We start from the raw sequence: 23,166 nt of genomic DNA on the forward strand, positions 1-23,166 counted from the left end.
TAAATTATTGGACTTTTTCCTTGCTGTGACCGTTCATTTAATTTTGTCCTTCCGGAAAAATAGTGAGCACTTCTGGTGGAAATCCATTTGTTTATATTATAAATAAGAAAAAGCTGTTGCTATTAAAAGTCATTGTCTTGCCTCATTGTCATGGGTGTGGAAACTGATAGATGATTATTTTGACTCTCTGGGTAAACCACACTAATGGACAACTCTTTCTACCATTGTAGCATTATCCTTACTGTTGATTTTGTAATTATCTTCTTAGGGCAGCCTTCTGTAACCTGTGTCTGTATTTTGTAGATTTTGTTTATTCTTTTTTCTTTTTTAATGTCAATTTTCTCATTTAATAATTCTTATATTAAAGAGATTTGAACATAAAAAATTATGAGCATAAATACACATCCATAACAGATGTCCACTATATATCCAGATAATTTTTACTTTTCTGGCTAAGTGCTGGGTAAGTCTTTAAAAAGTGCTACACAGACAAGTAAGGTAGCTAGAAAAGTCTTCAAACACTTGCTGTCCATTTATCTTATTTTTTTGCCTATGCAGAGTTTTTCTTTTACTTATCCGGCTATTTTACATAGGTGGGTATGTGTTAAACAGAGCTACTTAGTTGGATAAGTTGCCACATTGCTACTTAGCTGGATATTTGCTGCCTCTTAAGTGGCTATGTTTAAAACACATGTATATTTTATTTTTTGATACATGAACATGTTGTTGGGTACATTTATATGTATTTGTGCACACGATATAAAATATTGGTGCAAGCATATGAGCACATCCATATAGTTGCATGTATGAGCGTACTCATGCATGTTTTAGTTATCCTCAAAAGGTTTAGAATCTGAGAATGAGTGAGGACTTTCAGATCTTGTTGTTCCTAACTTGGGTGTAGTCGACAGATGTATCACAAATCAAAATAATCACAGAGCCACAGCAAAAATTTGATTAATAAAAAAGATAGATTGTTATCAATTTTAAACCCAGGGAGGATAACTTTCATACCAGCACACATGTCCACACGTATATAGTTCATGCTAATGGATATGGCCAGTTTATAACATGTTCGTATATATGCATACATGATATAAAACAGGCTGTATGCATGTACATGTGTGCACAATTTTATATGGATGTGCACATGTGTGTGCAAATGCCGCCTCTATTGCGGAGAATTTTAGTAGATATGTGTAGCAATGCAATTACCAATAAAACCAGTTCATTTCCAGTTCACCCAGTTAAGGAATCAGACTTCCTAACCCTCCTGTAATTAGCCTCCCTTTTACTTTATTAGCCCCAACCAATAAAACCCTGCTAACCTTGTTAGTTTTTTGGTTTAGGATTTACACACCATTCATAGCAGTAGTAAAGTTAACTGGTAGGGGACCCTGGCGTGCACAGATTTCATTGAGAAATCTAAGAATGTCCATGCTCAGACCCTGCCCACCTCTCACCCCTTTTTTGGAAAAATTGTTTGTGCACGTACTGAGATATATGCGCTTATTTGCATACTTTTTAAAATCTGTGTGGCACGCACCATCCTGAATTTTGTATTTCCTGGCTTCGGCACACATAGGGCTTTTAAAATTTGCCTTCAAGTGAGTGACAACCTCTTTTAATGGAATCACCATCCCAGCAGTCACTGGAGCTGGTCTTACTATGTCACGTTTTCTAAAGTGTCTAGTGACCTTCAAGTAGACTTACTGGGCTGTGATTTGGTAGCGGACAACATCTTGGAAACTAGGAGCTGCAGAGAAGTATCATAGAGTTAATGAAGTGACACCCAAACAGCATGGGTAATTCATCCTGCTGTCTATGGTTTACGGTAAGCAAACTTGCATTGATGTGACAAATATCGCTAGAAATTATTACCCTCTAATGCAAAATATTTCTAAGTCACAGCTCACTGAGACACGATAAGAATTACATGCCAAGTTTTATTTAGCAAACTATGGCCTGGATTTATCAAAATGTGGTAAGTATCGCATGTGATAGCAAAAGGGGTGTGTTAATACACAATTTATTGCACTTCTTATCTATGTGGAGAGAGAGAGAGAGAGAGAGAGAGAGACTGGCCATAATGTCCTCTCCCAAGATAGGTATTTGTATCCCTATGATAGGCCCACCTAGTAACTCGGGGTGAGGGTTAGATGTTAGTTTAGGGGGTTAGGGGCCGCTTTGACAGTCAATGTGAGACGTACGAACAGAACAGTGGTCTCTTGTGAAGATTGGATGGCCTTCGGAGTGAGGAAACTCACTCCAAGATGAGATTTGGGCTATGTTCTCTCCACCTAGCTTGATGTACCTCTGACCATGAAACTTCTGATCCCTATTACGTAAAAATAAACGTAATATTGTATCTCTTTCTGGTGGAAATAGGAAGGAGACAAATAAAGTTTCCCTCTGTAGTATCTCATGAATGATGTAGTATTCATGAGATACTACATCATTCATATGATTACATGTAGAATTATACATGAATACTACATCATAGTATTCATGACACTAATTCCTGCTGAATATTTATCATACTATTACCATTCACAACTGTGTCATATTTATTCATTTGATTACCTATGTACCGTTTCATAGTCTTATTTTTTCACTTGCTATTCTAATGTATCAATAGGCTGAAATGTAAATATTGTGCTGTTCAATTTCTCCCCTTCCATCCCAAGTTTATTTTCCTTGTTTTTTGTAACTTTCCCTCTCCCTTTTTCTGATTCACTGTATTTAAAGTTTAAGGTTCTTATTGAAAATATTGTTTTTTACGTTACGTTATGCTTTACACTCCTTGTTATTTGTAAACCGGGTTGATGTGATGCCTATCATGAAACTCGGTATAACAAAAACAATAAATAAATAAATAAATAAATAAATAAATAAATGAATGATGTAGTATTCATGAATGATGGACTATGGCACTTCTAGGTTAAAGCACCTAAGCTTTAACCCGTATTCTCTACCGTATTTCTTAATTATTACTTGCCTTTACTTTCTTTCCAGCTACTTAAGCTTCCAAGTTCTTACTCCTTGTTGAATGTAACTTTGCCTTATTCACCTCTATTGTTTAATCTACTTTAGTTATGCTTCAGTTATTCCCCTGTTAAATGTAAACCGATCCGATATGGTTATTACTATGAAGGTCGGTATAAAAAAGTGTTAAATAAATAAATAAATAAATAAGAAAGGGAACTGCCACAAAAAAAGAGGCTGCAAGCAGTCTTCTTTTATTTCCTGCCCCATAACTGCTTCACCCCTATCTAACATTCCCCCCACCATTCCCTCTGTGTTCCCTGATATGCTTTTCTCCTGCAGTGGACAATTCACTAGGGGTCAAGAGGGATGGGTGGCTATAATTGTCGTCATACTAAAAGCACTCTTTCAGATTCCCTGATATTGCTTTCTTTGGGATATTCATTATGGGGCAGATTTTCAAACCTGCGCGCGGGGGGTACATTTGTGCGCGCTACCCGGCGCGAACAAATGTACACCCGATTTTATAACATGTGCGCACTGCCACGCGCATGTTATAAAATCCGGGGTCGGCGCGCCGAGCCCCAGGGGAGCCCCGATGGCTTTCCCCGCTCCCTCCTCTCCCCTCCACCTTCCCCTCCCTTCCCCTATCTAACCCCCCCCCCAGCTCTACCTAAATCCACCCCTATCTTTTTTCTTTATTTACACCTGCAGGGCGTCCTGGGGCTTGCGCGCATCACGTCCCGGGGCTTGCGCGTCCCAGGGCTTGCACGCATCACTGAGCCTATGCAAAATAGGCTCGGCGCACACAGCAGCAGGTTTTCGGGATTTCGCACGTAAGTTACGCACATAACCCTTTGAAAATCTGCCCCTATTTGTCTATTCTGAAATGCTGGAAATGATATATTAGAAGGTGTGATTAAATATATAATTCTGTAGCATGCACTTCATTTTTTCCAGAGATTATTTGCACAATCTATCTTTTTATTTCATGTACTGATAGAAGGACTTCTAGAACTGTGAGGGACTTTTGAATCTTGCCTTAGGGTTTGTTTTTCTTTAAGCTGTTTGACCTTCAATAATTTTCTAATGTCAGGTTAAAATATCATTCCATGAATGTTGAAAAGGGAGAATAATGATTTGAAGGACAGGGAAGCACAATGATTAATGATCTTTTAAGCCACTTTTCTATATTTTTTATTCAAACATTAAAAACAAAAGACTATCCAGTTCAAAAGCATTTTAATTTTCCTTACTCGGTAAAAAAAAAATGACATGAGTTCAAGCAGAAATTAATTATTCCTTTATCTATAATGACACCAAAACAAGAGTTCACTGTTAAATGGTACAAACATGCCAAATGAACTTAGTGATGGTGTTTTATACACGCAATCTACAAATATCAAAAGTCTGATATTAACACAAGCAGTATTAACTTATTAACACTGGCAGACAGGATGGTCCGCTCCCCCTCCCTTCCCCACTTGCCATTCACCTTCTCCCAGGACAAGCAGGATGGTAGTTCTCACATATTTATTTATTTATTTATTTATTATTTTTGTTATACCGAGTTTCATGACAGATATCACATCAACCCGGTTTACAATTAACAATGTGTGTAAAGCATAGCGTAACGTATATTCCCAATAAACTGTGAAACTTTAAATACAGTGTATCAATACCGTGTGTGAGAAAGTTACAATAAGACATATGGGAGACATCATCAGATGGAGACCTGTCACGGAATACTTTTGTCAAAGTGTTTAGAAGTTTGACTGGCACACTGAGCATGCCAAGCATGCCATAATCCCTGTAGCCACAAGGGTCTCCCTTCAGTCTCTCTTTTTTTCCCCGCTGCAATTTGCCTCGCGGGTTAGGAACTCTGTGAGATTTCTCTCACCTATTTTTCCTCATGGAAAATTTAAAGTTTACTTCTTTAAAAGTTCCCCTAACAGGGGTCTCCCATCACGCTGCATTCCCTCAGACGCTCAATGAGTACTTTTCCCGTGTCTCCGGTCGGTTCCTGCTGCCTTACCAACCGGTTCCCGCAGGTCACCGACCGTTTTGCGCCCTTTTTTTCGGCATGGCGACTGGGTTCAGAAAGTGCCCAGAATGTCCACAAACAATGTCCATCATGGACCCTCACATTGTGTGTGTCCTGTGCCTGGGCTCATCGCACGATGTCCGCTGGTGTCCCGACTGCGCCCAAATGACTCTGAAAGGCAGACAAGCTCACCTTCACAAGATGGAGTCTCTTTCTTAAATTGAAACTAACTCCATCGACTTCTGCCCAGTCATCATCGGCGAGTAAACGTCCATCCACCGACAAACCTTGCCGGGAGCAGCAGGGGGATGGTGATTGTCCATCACAGACACCATCCAGGACATTGATAGCCTCATCCTCAGTGCCTGGGAAAGACCGCACCGAGCACTAAGGGAAACATCATCACCGGCACCGTCGTGAGTTCACACCCAGTGCTGGCATCGATGGCCACCCGAGACCCCGAGACATTCCCCACCAACATCGGTGCTGGGTACTGAGCCTCCACAAACTCCTGTGAAAGGGCCAGTAATGCCTAGCCTGCCTCCCTCTGTAGCTGCGCTATCCACACCATCTTTCAGGGAAGAACTGGACATCCTTGTCCGCCAGGCATTCCTCGATGCCATCCGAAGCCTGCAGCAGCCATCGATGCCGGCCCCCATACTGTCACCGACCCTGGAACCATCGATATTTGCACCATTGCTGGACCAACTCAATACCCTCATTGGTGCTTTTCCGACTCAACCATCGGCACAGAGTCAGCCATCGGGACCTCCTCAGCTCCCAATACCTGTTCTGGGCTCCTCGGAGCAAGTCCACACAACTTCTAGTTTGATTCCAGCACCAGGTCCATCGATGCCGAAACCGCTTCCAGGTCCATCGGGGCTCTTGAGGCCTAAACTTCCTCTGTTCCCCTCAATGCCATCGATTTCATCATTGCCAGTACACCCTCCATCGAAGCCATTGAGGCCTCCATCGATGCCTATGTGCCCTGGAATGTTAGACATTCTCCCTCCTTCAGGAACTCCCTATGATCTATGGGAGGATGTGGACACAGATACATCCACATCAGAGGACTTGCTCTCAGAGCCTTCTCCTCCAGAAGAAAGATGGTGGTCGCCTACTGAATACCTTTCCTTTGCCAACTTTATCAAGGAAAGGTCTGAAACCATTCCCTTCAACCTGGTGACAGAAAAGGTCACCCGTCACAAGACCTTGGAGGTTTTACAGTTTGTTGATACCCCCAAGGAAATTTATGGCCAGTGCATGAAGCCCTGTTGGATCTCCTTCATTGCCTATGGGAGCATCCTGGCACTGTCCCACCAGTCAACAGGAAGACAGATGCAACATACCTGGTGCAACATGCTCCAGGTTTTCAAAAAACACAACTTTCTCATCAATCTGTTGTGGTAGAATCCGCACAGAAGAAGGCTATTGATTGCGTCCGCATTCCTCAGCTCCCCCTGGTAAAGACCAGATGTTCCTGGATGGACTGGGTCAGAAAATCTTCTAAGGCTCCATGTTGGTATCCCGTAAAGCCGCCTACCAACTATATATGACCCAGTACTAAAGAAATCTATGGAAGCAAGTCCAAGATTTCATGGACTCCTTTCCTCAACAACAGCAAGAAAGCCTGACTGCCATCATCCAGAAAGGGTTCAAAGCAGGGAAGCATGAAGTAAGATCGGCATATGACTCCTTCGAGACTGCTTCCCAGTTATCAGCAACAGGAATCAGTGTTAGAAGATGGCTTGGCTGAAAGCTTCTGATTTAAGACCTGAGGTCCAAGATAAACTCGTTGATCTCCCGGGCACTGGAGACAATCTCTTCTGAGATAAAATACAGTTCGCAGTGGCTCAATTGAAAGATCACCACGAGCCCCTATGTCAATTGTCTACAGTCACTATGGATGCTCCCTCCTCATCCTGAAAAAGCATGAGAAGGGACCCTAGAAGACCATTCTACCATTCACGCAAGTACTATCCTCCTACATCTTGAGTGAGACCGGACATAGCCAGCCCAAAGCACCCAGAGCACAACCAGCCCCACAAGCTGGTCCAGCCTCCATATTTTGATGCGTTCCCAGAGAACAGCAGCCAATTGCCAATGAACCCAAGCCCAGGAATACCTGTAGGAGGCCGTCTGCACCACTTCCAACACAATTGGTGCCTCATAACAACAGATCAGTGGGTAATATCCATCATAGCCCAAGGATATCATTTAAACTTCCTCACAGTATCCCCAGACTCTCCACCCAATCCACTGTGGGCCCGAAAAGACCACACATTGCTTCTAGAGTCAGAACTTTCCACCCTTCTGTGAACCAGGGCTGTAGAAGCCATCCCCCTGGCGCAGAGAGGCAGAGGGTTCTACTCATGTTATTTTCTGACTCCAAAAAAATCGAGCAGTCTCTGCCCCATCCTAGACCTCTGCAATCTCAACAAATTCCTTCAAAAAGAAAAATTCAGGATGGTGTCTCTCTGCACCATGCTTCCCCTACTACAGCAAGGAGATTGGCTCTGTTCTCTGGACCTTCAAGATGCATACGCACATATCGACATATCCCCACATCACCACAAATACCTGCACTTTATAGTGGGTCACAGACATTTTTCAATACCAAGTTCTGCCATTCGGTCTGGCCTCAGCACCTTGAGTGTTTACAAAATGCCTAGCAGTGGCTGCCGCACATCTATGCAGAAACACTGTCCACGTGTTTCCTTACCTGGACCACTGGCTAATAAAGAGTTGATCCTAGCAAGGAGCTCTCAACTCTCTAATGCTCACTACAAATCTACTACCCTCACTAGGATTTCTGATAAATTACCAAAAATCCCACTTTGATCCATCTCACCTCCTTACTTTCATCGGAGTAGATTTGGACACCACAGTCACAAAGGCCTTCCTGCCCAATGACCGCACAGACATACTCTCCAAACTGGCTACATCTCTGCACACATACAAAACAGCCTCAGCCCATCAATTCCTCACGTTGCTCGGCCACATGGCTTCCACGGTCCACATCGCTTGGAATTTGAAATCTCAGTGGCTCCAAGCAACTCAACCTCTTTCATCCCTGATTCATGTACCGACCAGCTGCGCCTGTCACTTCTCTGATTGACTAACAAAGCCAACTTGCTGACAGGTCTATACTTCCAGCAACCAGTTCAAGTGACCTTAACCACGGATGCATCCAACTTGGGTTGGAGAGCCCATGTGAACAACATTCAAATTCAGGGTACTTGGACACAACTCAAAGCAACGTTTCAAATGAACTTCTTAGAGCTTCGAGCCATACATTATACTCTATATGCGTTCAAGGACTGCCTTTCACACAAGACTGTTCTCATACAGAAAGACAACACAATTGCAATGTGGTACTTGAACAAACAGGGAGGAACAGGCTCTTATCTGCTCCTGGGACCACCGGTACCATTGGTCAGCCCCTGTCACATGGCCATCGGCACCATCTTATGCTCCTACCATGTGACAGGGGCTGACCAATGGCACCAGTAGCCCCTGTGACATAATATGGGCAAAGGCTATCAGCGCCATTTTGATTACTGGCACCGATGGCCTGAGGGCAGGAGAATGCTACGGGACCCCGGTTGGACCCCCAGGGACTTTGGCCAGCTTGGGGGGCCTCCTGACCCCCATAAGACTTGCCAAAAGTCCAGCGAGGGTCTGGGAGCGACCTCCTGCACTCCGGCCGTCGGATGCCAGTACTCAAAATGGCTCCGATCACCTTTGCCCTCACTTTGTCACAGGGACCAATCGGTCCCTGTGACATTTGGGCCCTGGGGGTCCAACAGGGGTCCCGTAGCGATCTCCTGCCCTCGGGCCATCGGTGCCAGTAATTAAAATGGCGCTGATAGCCTTTGCCCATATTATGTCACAGGGGCTACCGGTGCCATTGGTCAGCCCCTGTCACATGGTAGGAGCACAAGATGGCACCAATGGCCATGTGACAGGGGCTGACCAATGGCACCGGTAGCCCCTATGACATAGTAGGTCAAAGGCTATTGGCGCCATGATGAAACCGGCACCGAGGGTGTGAGAGTGCAGGGGATGGCTCCCGGACCCCCTGCTGGACCACCAGGGGGTTTTGGTAAGTCTTGGGGGGGTCAGGAGGGTAGGGGGTTGTAGTTAATTTTAATTTTAGCTGGGACACGAATAGAAATCGCCGTATTAACGCATCGGGGAGCCATACGGCCGAATGCAACGTATCTGCTCCCCGATGAATCCGAATCCCGAATGCAACATATGGCGTCCCTCTGCACAGCCCTAGTACTCACCCTAAATTCCTTTTTATGATTAATTTCTTTCTCCCTATACAATAGTACATTTAGGGAAGCCTACCTGCTGTGATGATCATTAGGAATAAATTAATTTAGAATCACAGCAGGTAGGCTTCCCTAAATGTACTATTGTATAGGGAGAAAGAAATTAATCATAAAAAGGAATTTAGGGTGAGTACTAGGGCTGTGCAGAGGGACGCCATATGTTGCATTCGGGATTCGGATTCATCGGGGAGCAGATACGTTGCATTCGGCCGTATGGCTCCCCGATGCGTTAATACCTGAATCAGTCTATAGTCTTGCCCACCTTTTTCCCAAGGCCTCATTCTCACCGGGGCGAGAAAGTTTTACCCACCTTGGACTGTAAACGTGCACTTGCATTTTACCTAGATCGCACTGCAGTCCATAGAAAATCCACCCAACTCCTTGTTTCTTTTGATAAAAAACAAACCAGGAGTTGCAGTGGGCAAACAAACTCTCCAACTGGCTAGCAGACTGTATCGGATTCTGCTATGAGAAAGCAGGCCTTCATCTCCAGGGACAAATAAAGGCGCACTCAATAAGAGCCATGGCAACATCAGTAGCACACTATCATTTAGGACTTATTGCTGAGATCTGTAAAGCTGCAACATGGAGCTCTCTCCACACATTTGCAGCAAATTACTGCCTGGACAAGGAAGAATGTCAAGACTCTGCCTTTGGCCAATCCGTCTTGAAGAACTTATTTCTAGTATAATCCCAACTCCTTCCACATCCATCTGCTATGATTTTCAGGCTGCCTCATTTTTACCAACAGTACATGAGTTGTTGTGCCTGTTGCACAAGTTGTACACTGTTGGCTCGAACAAATTTGAGTCAGCCTGTAGCTTGCTAATCACCCATAGGTGAGGACTACCATCCTGTATGTCCTGGGAGAAAGCAGAGTTGCTTACCCATAACAGGTGTTCTCCCAGGACAGCAGGATGTAGCCCTCATGAAACCCACCCGCCACCCCGTGGAGCTGTGTCTGAAACCATTTTATTATTTTATTTTTTCGCTCACACCTTTTGCTACAAATGAGACTGAAGGGAGACCCCTGTGGCTACAGGGATTATGACATGCTGGGCATGCTCAGTGTGCCAGTCAAAGTTCTAGAAACTTTGACAAAAGTATTCCGTGATAGGGATTCATCTGACATCACCCATATGTGAGGACTACATTCTGCTGTCCTGGGAGAACACCTGTTACAGGTAAGCAATTCTGCTTTCTTACCACCCCGACATCCTGAGATTCTCTTTCCACTTTTAATGAACAAGGGACTCATGTAGTGGGTAACAAAAAGCTGCAGCTTTATTAATCAAAACACAATTACATTTAACGTACCCGGGCCGGTAGAAGACCATGCGGTATCACCACGCTGCCCATAATTGACCGTCCACCGCATTCAAGCAAGTCAGCTTCATGCAACTGCCCCTCCTCCCCCGCTGCATCAAGCAAGGGAGGCCACACCTCAGGACGCCTTCGTCCTCCGCCGACCTGTCAGCAATCGAACTGAACTGGACTTAACTCACAGTTTTCTAGTTGACACTTCTTTCATAGGTATCCCGCCCCGGCTTACATTAACCCAAAGCTGTGACGTGAACAATGGAACAAGACATTACAACACAACTGATATTGCTATCTAACATAGAATACTAATGTTACCCATAGAACAGGTGGTACCACTCATTAACACAAATGCCCCCCGCTACCTGGGAAGCTGTACTCGAAAGGAGTTTGCAAAATGGGTAGGGTGGGAGGGTGGGATGCCACCGATGATCCCGAAAAGAATGGCACCTCGGGCGATGGCTGGGCCTATAAATCAGACCGAGGCATGTCATCCCGTGGCGCTCTTGGGCACCTCCCTGATGATGCGTGAGTGACATATGCTCGGTTGCGTTAATGACGCAGTTGCTCTTGGCAGCCGAACTCCCGCAAGATGCGGGAGTTCACCACTAATGCTCTGTGCGGCCCATGCACCTCCTCCCTCATTCTAGGAACTCAAGTAAGTGGGGTAGGGGTACGGCCGGAGTCCCCTCCCCTCCCCCCCGGCACCAGGTTAACTTCAAACCGGGCAATGGATGGGGGGGAAGGGCCCGGTTCTACCATTAGTCTTTATTCATTGTGAATATATTGTAAATCTGCTTTAGAATTTTTTAGTATTTACCTAGAAACAAAACTGATATTACAATGTTTCCTATGGGATGAAGCTTATTTTAAGACTAGATGATCATTAGGAATAAATTAATTTAGAATCACAGCAGGTAGGCTTCCCTAAATGTACTATTGTATAGGGAGAAAGAAATTAATCATAAAAAGGCTTAGCAGCAGATTTGTGCTGTATATTTTTATACACAACTATCGTTAGTACCTTTCATTGGTGCCTTCATGGCAACAGCAACATACACCTCTGCACTTTTTCAAGTGCTTTACAATGTGTGTGTGTATCAACAAAAATAATCTAGGCAAAGTAGTGCTTGCAAAATATAGCAAAAAATTCTCCCAAGGAAAAAGAAGCACTGATGCACTGAATGAATATGTAGTATTACAAAAATTAAAAAAAATATATCCTTTATTGACAGCTATTACATGAAATGAATGAGCTTTGTTGTGAAACAAAAACAAGCACATAAAAAATTAACTTCAATTACATGAACAATCCTTGACTAAGGGGGTCACTTATCAAATCGCGTTATGGCGTTTTCGCATGCGTTAAGCGCCTTTAACGCATGTGAAAACACCTTTAACAGCACTATAACACATGGTGCAATGCAAAATTGAAAAAGAGGAGGAGTTAGGGGCAGGATGCTGTTTTTGCTCATACTGGTTGGAGAGGGAGAGAGAAAGAGAGTAGCCATAATGCCCTCACACTAGATAGGTATTTATATCTCTATGGGAAGCCCACCTAGTATCTCGAGGTGAGGTTTAGGTATTAGTGTAGGGGTTAGGGGACACTTTGACATTCAAAGTGAGACGTACGGACAGCCAGTGCTCTCTTGTGAAGATTTAATGGCGTTTGGAGTGAGGAAACTCAGCCAAAGATGAGAATTATGTAATGTTCTCTCAACCTAGCTTGATGTTACCCAGGTAGAGAGTCCATCAAGCTAGGTTGAGAGAACAAAACCATCCATAGCAGAAGTAAAATTACGCAACAGGGGGCCTCGGCACACGTCTGTGCATGCAAATATTTACATGCAAATTTCAAGGTGAAATCCAGGAATGCCCACACCCCTATATGTATATGTATACATTTCTTTCCTAAGCACCTACTATTTTAACTACTTAAGTCTCCATATTCATCTAAGTAGATCACAAATCTAAGCTGTAGATAAACTATAACTATAGGTATTTAATTAAATGGACAATTATCAAACCGTGGAAATTGGGCCAAAGAATACGGAGTAAATTTTCAAAGGGGTTTTTCACTTCTCAATATATTCTATATTATAAACATCAAAAGTATGTACATATTTTCCCTTTAACATGTACATTTTATCAGAGGGAAAAAGGGACAGGTTAGTGGTGTTCCAGGGTGGAGTTTATAAATATGTGCTGTAAATGCTATTTTGTAAGAGATATACACATGCACATTACTGAACTTATTCATAGAATTGTACTCCTGTTTAATTGGCTGCCACAAATGAAATCAGAATTCTCTGCAGTTTTTGGATGGGAGGACTGGGTGAACTGGTGGGGGTTCAAGGTGAAGTGCTAAATGGTCTGGGTGAACTTTGAAGAGGGATTGGTGAACTGGTGCATTCCTTGGAGCTGATATATGCCATTTTGATATACTACCACTGAAATGTATGGCAATTACTCAAAATGGCATCATCCGCTCTGGAAAAAGGCACCACAGAGATATCACGGAGGTGCATCCTTCAAGTGAAAGATATTTTTTGAAGATTAAAGAAGATAGAAGACATTGGGGGGTTTGATATTAGGTTTACAGTCTGGTCTGCTCTAGGCCTTGGCGATGGGACCAGGCCTCAGGTTGAGCCCCAGCGTCAGTCTTAAGCCTTGGCAATGGAACCAGGCCTTAGGCTGGACCTCGGTGTTAGGCTTAGGCCTAAGCCTATTCCTAGGTGTCTGAATCAGACTTCACATTGGGCCTGGCACTGGGCCTAGGCCCCAGCTCCAAGATTAGGTCTTGGGCTGATCCCCAGTGTTGGTCTCGGCCTTGGTGATGGAACCTGGCTCAGGCTAGACCCTGGTGCTGGGTCTAGACCTCAGTGACAGGGCCAGGCCTTGAGCTGAGATCTGGTGCTGGGTCTAGTCATTGGCAATGGGAGTAAACCTCAGGCTGGGCCCCCAAATAGGACCAGGGCGAGGCCTGGTGCTGCTGGAAGCTCATTGTTTTTTTTATTGCATGAATATGAACATAACCAAATATTTTTGAGTATTTTCATGAGGATATTTTCAGTTTATTCCATTCTGAATGAACTGAAAATGGCCTCATTATTATTTTATTCATTTTAAATGAATGCACATCCTTATGCAAGACCTGGTGAAAAGACTTCTCAGCAATACTCATCATAATACAATTAAATGTGACTAATCACTAGAGGGAGGACATAAAACATTAACTACTGCAGTAGCATATAACTTTAAAAAGGGAGACTATGATAAATTGAGGAAATTAGATATACAAAAACTTTAAAGAGCAGTTGTAAAGGTTAAAACTTTGCATGAGGCATGGACTTTGTTGAATAGTACCAAATTGGATGCCCAGATAAAATGTATTTCACATATAAAAAAGGTTCAAAGGAAGACCAAATTAAAGCCAGCATAGGGGTGATGTAATAAGATGTGCTGAAGCTGCGCGGGTTTGTGCGTGCTTATATGCAGGTGCACAGTGACAGGTGCAACTCACCTCCTCCCTACTCAGCCTGTTTCTTGTCCCACCCCCTTCCTAACACCAGTTCCTCCCTTTTGGATTATACCTGAAATTATTCCCATGCAAAGCCCTATATGGGTATGTATTAGGGGTTTTGTGCGTGGGAAGAAAGCACGTACAAGTGTGCTTACAGACCTGCAATTTTTCTGTGTGAGTGCATGGTAATGGCATGCAAAAAAAAGTGATTATCTAATCATGGGCAATGCAGGAAGCCATACTAGCAGGGAGATCAGTTTAGTGCAGTTTTATCAATGTGGGTTTTTAGAGCCTGGGTCAGGGCAGGAGTTAACTGAAAGCGCTGGTGTGGAGACTGGTTTTTTGATGCTTTTGAGGGTCAGCCAAGCGGCGGATAGAATTGGTAGGGAGAGGCAGTTTCTCACTGAGGCAGAATCTTCATGCTCTTGCTGGTGGCCAGTGTCCGATCATGAAGGGGTTAGATATTACTCTACCCACTTTCACATCAATTTCTGGACCATTAATTTATTCATTTTTTTGAAAAAAGAAAAGCTTTCGCCCTGAGAATCAATCGCAGGCGTTCACATGCGGATGTCTGTGCTTTTTACTATATAGAGCCATTAGCACACATTACTGCATGCATTATGGCGTGTATGTTTGTGTGTGGATTTTATGTGTGTATCTAATTAGCTTACGTGGCTGTTATTACATCCTACGCTTCTGCTGGTTTTTGATGCGTGTGCCAGAAAAATCTGCACAGAAATATCAATACAGATTTCAGCGGCAGATTTATTACATCAGCCCTATTGTGAGATAAAAGATTCAAGAAAAGCCATCTTTAAAAAATGGAAAGCTGGCCTAAATGAGAAAAACAGTAAAGAGCATAAACACTAGCACAGGTCAACAAAGAATTTGAAAAGAAGTTTGCTATAGAAACTAGAGCTAATAATAGAAACTATTAATACAAGTTTTTTAGAAATTTGTTATTGTCTACTTTAAGGGAAAATGTGCTTTCAATTAAATTCTCAGTAAATTAATGTCATCTATGGGAGTTGAAGGGAATTAGGGAGAAAGTTTGCCCTTTCAAGATATTTGCTTTTGCTGCCTCAACAGGTGAGAAATGTACAAGGATTTGGTAATCCTTGTATAGCTATGATTAATGCAAGCTCTAGCAATAAGGTTTGGGTTATTTATGGCCTGACTGAACATTATCAATTACAGATGTTGGCAATTACAGACACTTGGGTCCCGCACAGTGATACTGTAAATTTATTACAGCTGTGCCTTAGAGGGTTTTCCTATATAAATCAAGACTTGGAAAGAAAGAATGTGGAGTGGCAGTAGTTTATATTGATTCCCTACATATTCGATTGGATACAACCGTGACAGGTGCAACTCACCTCCTCCCTACTCAGCCTGTTTCTTGTCTCACCCCCTTCCTAACACAAGTTCCTCCCTTTTGGATTATACCTGTAAAAAGAAATCTCTGAATCAGAATTTCTTGAGAATGAAGATATTTATTAGATGTATATCGCCATAGCTTAGATCGACAGCATACAATTCAATCACATGATATAAACAAATACACCATCTAAATTCTTAAATACCCAAATGATGACCATGTACACATCTATTGTATTACAATTCATAAATACTCAATAAACATCATGACGTTTCATGTTGCTGTGGGATTGACTGTAGAAGCCAATTCCTCTTTATATTTCATTGTCTGGGACGCAGGGCCATCAAAGCCTTGCCCCCTTTCATTATTCTGCAATTCAGTTGTTGATTACAAGGTAAACATTGTCTGCAATGTGATGACATCCTCGTCCATAAGAGAGCAGGAGCCACTTATGAATTTGCAACATAATTCTTTGGGTGATGAGCAGGCCAGTCTCAGCTAGCAAAGCTGAAGACCTGACAAGCAACTCATCTCACCTCTCCCACCTATGCAACATGGGGACAGAAGACAGTTATTTGGTATTCCTTGTCCAACAAGGTTATAAACACAATACTTGCTGTGAGCCTTTGTAAGTGGTCACTACTACCACAGCCCCACAGCAGTGCAACGTTGCTTGCTGAGCGCTTCTCACCAACTTAGCTACAGCCATATCCCAGACTTAGTGATGATATGTATAGCTGTAAACACATCCAGTCTTATGTTCGTAAATTGGCAAAGAAGTCTATTGCTGTAAGACATCCTCTATATAGCTGCTTCATATCTTTGTCTATACTCGACACTCAGGAAAGCATACTGTTGACCGAATCCAGGCCCCACATTTGGCAACTTCTCACCATCTCTTTGATGGCAGGAGGGGCCTGCAAGGGAATCAGATCAGAAAGGCAATCTGTGTTTGCCTATGTGAAACAAGATAATGCTGCATATTGCATCTATTTCTATACCAAATGGGCCAGAATTTTAAACTCCGTAACAATTACTGTTTTTGTCTCAACAAAACACAGCCTCAGTCCAGCCACATCTGACATCTGGGCTGTCGCCCCTTTCTTCTCAGCATGCTCAAAATGAAATCTTTCATTAAAGTTGCAGCAAAGCCATGTAGCTGATTGACTGTGCTTTGAACGGGCAACTTTGAATTGGCAACTGCCATACCTAAGACTTGCATCCCGAGAACAATGCAAGGTAGATTATGAAAGTGGAGCAACACTGTGGTGTATCCAGCCTTCTGTTTCTGGGAAGGATACCGTAGTGGGAGGATAAAGAACCCATTCCACACAAAGGTACCCGTACCAGAGAAGGTTTTCATGGGAAATGATTCAGATGGATTGAACCAAATCTCGGTGAACCTAGAAGATGTGGTAGGCCTGATTGACAGACTGAAGAGTAGTAAATCGCCTGGACTGGATGGTATACACCCCAGGGTTCTGAAGGAACTAAAAAAAATGAAATTTCAGACACATTAGTAAAAATGTGTAATCTGTTATTAAAATCATCCATTGTACCTGAAGACTGGAGGGTAGCTAATGTAACCCCAATATTTAAAAAGGGCTCCAGGGGCAATCCGGGAAACTACAGACCGGTTAGCCTGACTTCAGTGCCAGGAAAAATTGTGGAAAGTGTTCTAAATATAAAAATCACAGAACATATAGACATGGTTTAATGGAACAAAGTCAGCATGGCTTTACCCAAGGCAAGTCTTGCCTCACAAATCTGCTTCACTTTTTTGAAGGAGTTAATAAACATGTGGATAAAGGTGAATCAGTAGATGTAGTGTACTTGGATTTTCAGAAGGCATTTGACAAAGTTCCTCATGAGAGGCTTCTAGGAAAAGTAAAAATTCATGGGATAGGTGGATTGCAAACTGGCTAAAAGACAGGAAACAGAGAGTAGGATTAAATGGACAATTTTCTCAGTGGAAGGGAGTGGGCAGTGGAGTGCCTCAGGGATCTGTATTGGGACCCGTATTTTTCAATATATTTATAAATTTTCTGGAAAGAAATACGACGAATGAGGTAATCAAATTTGCAAATGATACAAAATTGTTCAGAGTAGTTAAATCACAAGTGGATTGTGATAAATTGCAGGAAGACTTTGTGAGACTGGAAAATTGGGCATTGGAATGGCAGATGAAATTTAATGTGGATATGTGCAAGGTGATGCTTATAGGGAAAAATAACCCATGCTAAAGTTACACAATGTTAGGTTCTATATTAGGTGCTACCACCCAAGAAAGAGATCGAGGCATTATAGTGGATAATACATTGAAATCGTCGGTTCAGTGTGCTGCAGCAGTCAAAAAAGCAAACAGAATGTTGGGAATTATTAGAAAGGGAATGGTGAATAAAACGGAAAATGTCATAATGCCTCTGTATCGCTCCATGGTGAGACCGCACCTTGAATACTGTGTACAATTCTGGTCGCCACATCTCAAAAAGTTGCAATGGAGAAGGTACAGAGAAGGGCGACCAAGATGATAAGGGGAATGGAACAGCTCCCCTAAGAGGAAAGACTAAAGAGGTTAGGACTTTTCAGCTTGGAGAAGAGATGGCTGAGGGGGGATATGATAGAGGTGTTTAAAATCATGACAGGTCTAGAGCAGGTAGATGTGAATCGGTTATTTACTCTTTCAGATAATAGAAAGACTAGGGGACACTCCATGAAGTTAGCATGGGGCACATTTAAAACTAATCAGAGAAAGTTATTTTCCACTCAACGCACAAATAAACTGTGGAATTTGTTGCCAGAGGATGTGGTTAGTGCAGTTAGTGTAGCTGTATTTAAAAAGGATTGGATAAGTTCTTGGAGGAGAAGCCCATTACCTGCTATTAATTAATTTGACTTAGAGGATAGCCACTGCTATTACTGGCAACAGTAGCATAGAATAGGCTTAGCTTTTGGGTACTTGCTAGGTTCTTGTGGCCTGGATTGGCTACTGTTGGAAACAGGATGCTGGGCTTGATGGACCCTTGGTCTGACCCAGTATGGCATTCTCATAAAAAAAAAAAAAAGGTGTATCCAAATGAGGGATCAGTTTTGGGGAGGAAAGCAACAGAATGGCATTGTATGCCAAACTCACCTTTGGCCCATGAAACAAAAACAGAATTTGTGCAGACAGCCTTGCCTATAGCACCTGTTAAATAACAGTATGACTAGGTTGGAGGCAAAACCCTGGCAGAAATTGAAATTTGAAAAAGTTGTGATAAAAATTATTGCCGTTCTGGTGAGTTAGAGCAAGAACATAAGAACATAAGAAAATGCCATACTGGGTCAGACCAAGGGTCCATCAAGCCCAGCATCCTGTTTCCAACAGTGGCCAATCCAGGCCATAAGAACCTGGCAAGTACCCAAAAACTAAGTCTATTCCATGTAACCATTGCTAATGGCAGTGGCTATTCTCTAAGGTAATGGACTTCTCCTCCAAGAACTTATCCAATCCTTTTTTAAACACAGCTATACTAACTGCACGAACCACATTCTCTGGCAACAAATTCCAGAGTTTAATTGTGCGTTGAGTAAAAAAGAACTTTCTCCGATTAGTTTTAAATGTGCCCCATGCTAACTTCATGGAGTGTCCCCTAGTCCTTCTACTATCCGAAAGAGTAAATAACCGATTCACATCTACCCGTTCTAGACCTCTCATGATTTTAAACACCTCTATCATATCCCCCCTCAGTCGTCTCTTCTCCAAGCTGAAAAGTCCTAACCTCTTTAGTCTTTCCTCATAGGGGAGTTGTTCCATTCCCCTTATCATTTTGGTAGCCCTTCTCTGTACCTTCTCCATCGCAATTATATCTTTTTTGAGATGCGGCGACCAGAATTGTACACAGTATTCAAGGTGCGGTCTCACCATGGAGCGATACAGAGGCATTATGACATTTTCCGTTTTATTCATCATTCCTTTTCTAATAATTCCCAACATTCTGTTTGCTTTTTTGACTGCCGCAGCACACTGAACCGACGATTTCAATGTGTTATCCACTATGACACCTAGATCTCTTTCTTGGGTTGTAGCACCTAATATGGAACCCAACATCGTGTAATTATAGCATGGGTTATTTTTCCCTATATGCATCACCTTGCACTTATCCACATTAAATTTCATCTGCCATTTCGATGCCCAATTTTCCAGTCTCACAAGGTCTTCCTGCAATTTATCACAATCTGCTTGTGATTTAACTACTCTGCACAATTTGTGTCATCTGCAAATTTGATTATCTCACTCGTCGTATTTCTTTCCAGATCATTTATAAATATATTGAACAGTAAGGGTCCCAATACAGATCCCTGAGGCACTCCACTGTCCACTCCCTTCCACTGAGAAAATTGCCCATTTAATCCTACTCTCTGTTTCCTGTCTTTTAGCCAGTTTACAATCCACAAAAGGACATCGCCACCTATCCCATGACTTTTTACTTTTCCTAGAAGCCTCTCATGAGGAACTTTGTCAAACGCCTTCTGAAAATCCAAGTATACTATATCTACCGGTTCACCTTTATCCACATGTTTATTAACTCCTTCAAAAAAGTGAAGCAGATTTGTGAGGCAAGACTTGCCCTGGGTAAAGCCATGCTGACTTTGTTCCATTAAACCATGTCTTTCTATATGTTCTGTGATTTTGATGTTTAGAACACTTTCCACTATTTTTCCTGGCACTGAAGTCAGGCTAACCGGTCTGTAGTTTCCCGGATCGCCCCTGGAGCCCTTTTTAAATATTGGGGTTACATTTGCTATCCTCCAGTCTTCAGGTACAATGGATGATTTTAATGATAAGTTACAAATTTTTACTAATAGGTCTGAAATTTCATTTTTTAGTTCCTTCAGAACTCTGGGGTGTATACCATCCGGTCCAGGTGATTTACTACTCTTCAGTTTGTCAATCAGGCCTACCACATCTTCTAGGTTCACCGTGATTTGATTCAGTCCATCTGAATCATTACCCATGAAAACCTTCTCCATTACGGGTACCCTCCCCAACATCCTCTTCAGTAAACACCGAAGCAAAGAAATCATTTAATCTTTCCGCGATGGCCTTATCTTCTCTAAGTGCCCCTTTAACCCCTCGATCATCTAACGGTCCAACTGACTCCCTCACAGGCTTTCTGCTTCGGATATATTTAAAAAAGTTTTTACTGTGAGTTTTTGCCTCTACAGCCAACTTCTTTTCAAATTCTCTCTTAGCCTGTCTTATCAATGTCTTACATTTAACTTGCCAATGTTTATGCTTTATCCTATTTTCTTCTGTTGGATCCTTCTTCCAATTTTTGAATGAAGATCTTTTGGCTAAAATAGCTTCTTTCACCTCCCCTTTTAACCATGCCGGTAATCGTTTTGCCTTCTTTCCACCTTTCTTAATGTGTGGAATACATCTGGACTGTGCTTCTAGAATGGTATTTTTTAACAATGACCACGCCTCTTGGACATTTTTTACTTTTGTAGCTGCTCCTTTCAGTTTTTTTCTAACAATTTTTCTCATTTTATCAAAGTTTCCCTTTTGAAAGTTTAGCACGAGAGCCTTGGATTTGCACACTGTTCCTTTTCCAGTCATTAAATCAAATTTGATCATATTATGATCACTATTGCCAAGCGGCCCCACCACCGTTACCTCTCTCACCAAGTCCTGTGCTCCACTGAGAATTAGATCTAAAATTGCTCCCTCTCTCGTCGGTTCCTGAACCAATTGCTCCATAAAGCTATCATTTATTCCATCCAGGAACGTTATCTCTCTAGCGTGACCCGATGATACATTTACCCAGTCTATATTGGGGTAATAAATACAATTGGTGTTCTGTGTTGTACATTTACCCAGTCTATATTGGGGTAATAAATACAATTGGTGTTCTGTGTTGTAAACTTGCAAGAGCCACATACACTGTGGGGTAGATTTTAAAAGAAGCGCGATCAGCCTACTTTTGCTTGCGCATCAGACTCAAGCAAAAGTACGCTGGATTTTAGTAGATACGCGCGGAGCCGCGCGTATCCACTAAAATCCTGGATCGGCGCGCGCAAGGCTATCGATTTTGTATAGCCTGCGCGCGCCGAGCCGCGCTGCCTCCCCCCGTTCCCTCCAAGGCCGCTCCGAAATCGGAGCGGCCTCGGAGGGAACTTTCCTTTGCCCTCCCCTCACCTTACCCTCCCTTCCCCTACCTAACCCACCCACCCGGCCCTGTCTACACCCCCCCCTTACCTTTGTCGGGGGATTTACGCCTCCCGGAGGGAGACGTAAATCCCCGCGCGCCAGCGGGCCTGCTGCGCGCCGGGCCGCGACCTGGGGGCGGGTACGGAGGGCGCGGCCACGCCCCCGGGCCGTAGCCACGCCCCGTACCCGCCCCCAAAACGCTGCCGACACGCCCCCGCAACGCCGCGCGCTCCGGCCCCGCCCCCGACACGCCCCCCTCCGAGAACCCCGGGACGTACGCGAGTCCCGGGCTCTGCGCGCGCCGGGAGGCCTATGTAAAATAGGCTTCCCGGCGCGCAGGGCCCTGCTCGCGTAAATCCGCCCGGTTTTGGGCGGATTTACGCGAGCAGGGCTCTGAAAATCCGCCCCTGTATGAAGATATTAACCTTATACCTAATGCAAGGAAATTGGAGTGTGTGGTGGCTGGACTGACAGACGGTGACATATCCATCATAGTACTGTGTGGTTTCATCAGGTGCCTCCAAAGCTTACCTATCTGCACAAGAGACTAAACACCGAACGTGAATTAACTATACCTAAATTCCTATGAGGGGATGAGTAACTGAAAGAGGATGGAAAGAGCCACAAGAACTGTGGGAAAATATTAAAACCATATTAGCAAAAGCCGAATAATAAAGCCATATTAGCAAATACTGAAGCAAGTGCACATGCCTGGGACAGACCTGAAGGATGGTATCAGCTCTGACATATTACTATGTTGATATACTAAGGACCTCTAAAGCTCTCTTTCCTATACTAGTAATAATTTTCTTGTTAATTACTTTTATTTATTGCTTCTGTTATACCCTTGTTTTATGTAAACCGATCCGATATGGTTTATTTACTATGAAGGTCGGTATAAAAAAGTGTTAAATAAATAAATAAATAAAATAAGAGTGGGCATGTGATATACCCATGCCTGAAGTCACTCGCAGGGGTGGGTAATTAAAAATCAAGCAATTAGTGCAAAGCAGCACCGCTGCCATCCATGTTATAGTGCCAAAAAAGCAAGGCGGGGCTCATGAAGACTTGCTCTACCTTGCAAAAGCAGACATTGGTTGAGGCAATAGGTTGTGCAAGAAAAAACAAAACTAGCAAATGGAAAATACAATCTTTGATGTAGAAAAGATGGACTTATGGAGTTACTATTGCTGTAGGACATCACCAAACACTCATCCAAAGAATGTGCTATATTTTACAGTCTGCCTCGTGATTTTTCTCTCTCTCAGAAAGTCATGTGGCAGAGTTTTGTTTGGTTCAAGCAAATGAGCAGTGTGAAATTAGGAATGAAGGCACAGAGTGGTCTCAAAGATGGGAGGCAGAGGGGCTCACTGTGGCTAT

This window comes from Rhinatrema bivittatum, chromosome 9 (genome assembly GCF_901001135.1).
Source record: "Rhinatrema bivittatum chromosome 9, aRhiBiv1.1, whole genome shotgun sequence".
Taxonomy (NCBI): domain Eukaryota; kingdom Metazoa; phylum Chordata; class Amphibia; order Gymnophiona; family Rhinatrematidae; genus Rhinatrema; species Rhinatrema bivittatum.